Here is a 2,936-nt window from a genome sequence, read left to right on the forward strand (position 1 = left end):
TCTCTGTCAAATAAATAACATCTTTTTTTTTTTTTTTTTAATCTTAAAGAGAAGAAGAAAACGGGGACACCTGGGTGGCTCAGCAGTTGAGCGTCTGCCTTTAGCTCAGGTCGTGATCCCGGAGTCCAGGGATCGAGTCCTGTATCAGGCTTTTCACAGGGAGCCCGCATCTGCCTCTGCCTATGTATCTGCCTCTCTCTGTGTGTCTCTCATGAACAAATAAAGTCTAAAAAAAAACAGAGAAGAAGTTATCAAAATAGGCCGTTTCAGTGTTTCAGGGCATGGAGTTCACTAGCATCCCCTTGAGAAACTTAATCATCTTTTAAAAACCTTTTTCCCTGTGGATGACTCTAAATTCTCATCCATGAGGGCCTTAAAACAATGAAAACTGAATTTTTCTTTGTTATTATTGTAGACCCATTGCCTGACATAGAGTCCTGAACATGATACATATTTAATAAATACTTGCTCAATTAATGAAGGTGTCTAGTTATGGAGGCTTCCTGCTCCTAGCTCTAATTGCCTTGTAGAGAAGACTTGATCTAAGAGTATAATGGACACTATTTTTCATTGTTCATTTCAGCTATCACCATAATTGGCTAGCATCTTTGTAATTAATTTTGGGGACAGTGAGACAGCATTTATTTTAACAATATTTGAATATTCAACAATCTTTATTGAGTGTCTTCTGGGATCCCAAGCTACTCGAGGTACTGGGGATATACCTGGGAGCAAGCAAAAAAAAAAAAAAAAAGCCCCTATCTTCCTGGAGATTATATTTTAGAAGGGAATGAAAGACAATAATTAATCTAGATCCTAAAAGAACAAAGGGGACAGTGGTAAGGACTAAGAGAAGATTTAAAACAAGGCTGAGTGATAGAGGGTGACTGAGTGGCTACCTAGAGTGTATGGTCAGAGAAGGTGACATGTAATATGATGTGTGAATTACAAGATAGAGCCAGCCAAGTGAAGACCAGAGTAAGAGCATCTCAGGAAGAGGAAACAGCTGTGCAAATGTCTAGACTGGAACAGCTGATGTTTAGACAGTGTGGTGGAGACTAGTAAGCAAGAGAGAGTAGGATTTGAAGTCAGAGAGACAGCAGGAGTCAAGTAACTCTGTAAGCCAGGGTGGGGAGTTTGGATTTTTTTTTTTAAAGATTTTATGTATTTATTCATGAGAGACACTCAGAGAGAGGGGGAAGCAGGCTCCCTGTGGGGAGCCCGATGCAGGACTCAATCCCAGCACCCCGGGATTACGCCCTGAGTCAAAGACAGATGGTCAACCACTGAGCCACCCAGGTGCCCCGAGTTTGGATTTTTTAATTCCAAGTGTCATGGGAAGTAATTGAAGGGTTTTAAACCCAGAAGCAATAGAACCTGATTTTTGTTTTAAAAAGAATATTATCTGCTGTTGTAAGATTGCATTGAAATAGGTAAGAATGGATGTCATTTCTATACTAACGAGATTGCCTTGCCCCTCTAGCTATGTCATTCACCATAGGAGTAACAAGGAGGCAGCTGATATGTACCTTGTTTTTAGCTTCCCCACAAAGTCCATGTGGGCATTTTCTCTCTAATCTGATGCTATATATTGAGGTAAGAATTTGGCCTTTTAGGAGTCATTTGCTGCTGCCCAGGAATGATCTGCAGAGGATCCAGGAGAATTGATAGTGGATCCTTGTACTGACATGCATATTTATGCTTGTAGGGGAGAAAGAATCTGGTAAGGGCTTTCAGCGGTCAGTCTGAAAAGCCAATGACCGTATAGAATCCCTTTGGGAAAATCCTAGAGACAGATACACAACAGCAAGTCAGAGAAATTAGAGATCTGGATGCTGACCTAGTGGAAGGGGTAAAACCAGTGCAGAGGCTTTCAGCAAGATGGTGAAGGATAGGTCATGTCATCACATTAACAAACTTAGAGGGAGGGTCTCCGTATTTGGTGGGTAAAGTATCCCCGGAGAGCAGAAAGTTTCAGAGTGGTGATATACAAAATCTCCTGAGAAGGAATGAGTAGCAGGCTTGAAGGACGTTTTTGGAAAGAGGCTGTGCATGTACGCACACATACACACGCCCATACACAGAATATGCCACTGTTTGTATTTGGTGTAAATAACCTCCTGTCCTGGCTGCAGGGGCAGGAACTGTGTCATACAGATCTTTGTGTCTACATTGCTTTGCACAGTGGCCCTTAGAAATTAAACACTCATTTTTAATAAATTGTATTGGTGTTCTAACATTAAAAAGTTACTCTTAAGTTCTTTTCTAGGCAATAAAAGCGATTGCCTAATACCCGAGGTTATCCATTTTGTGTAGGAAGTAACACAAAAAAACCCTGAAATTTTCAGTTTTTCTTTCACCAATTTAGAAAGCCTGGTTACTTTAGCCAGCTACTTGCATCACCAATCCCTTCTTGAACGTTGATTTGTGGATTTTTTTTTTTAATTTTTATTTATTTATGATAGTCACAGAGAGAGAGAGAGGCGCAGAGACACAGGCAGAGGGAGAAGCAGGCTCCATGCACCGGGAGCCCGATGTGGGATTCGATCCCGGGTCTCCAGGATCACGCCCTGGGCCAAAGGCAGGCGCCAAACCTCTGCGCCACCCAGGGATCCCTGATTTGTGGATTTGTGTGGATGTGGCACAGGGGCTGCCTGGCAGGAAACTCGACCCCAAACCAAATTAATTGTAATAACAAGTTAACTTGCTTATTGGTTCTTTTAACTATTTGCTTCCCCTTCTTCCTTGTTGCTCTTCCTTTACCAAGATGGCCGTCGTCGAGCTCTCTCCTCATTGGTTGGTTTTTTCGCAGGTGGTGGTTCTGGCCCCGCCCCCCAGCTCGCTTTCCCAGGCTCTGTGTTCTTGAGCGTGAAATGGGTAGAGCGGCGCGGGCGCGGGCGCGGGCGCGGGCGCGGGCGCGGGCGCGGGCGCGGGCG

The sequence above is a fragment of the Canis aureus genome, chromosome 12, assembly GCF_053574225.1.
Source record: "Canis aureus isolate CA01 chromosome 12, VMU_Caureus_v.1.0, whole genome shotgun sequence".
Classification (NCBI taxonomy): domain Eukaryota; kingdom Metazoa; phylum Chordata; class Mammalia; order Carnivora; family Canidae; genus Canis; species Canis aureus.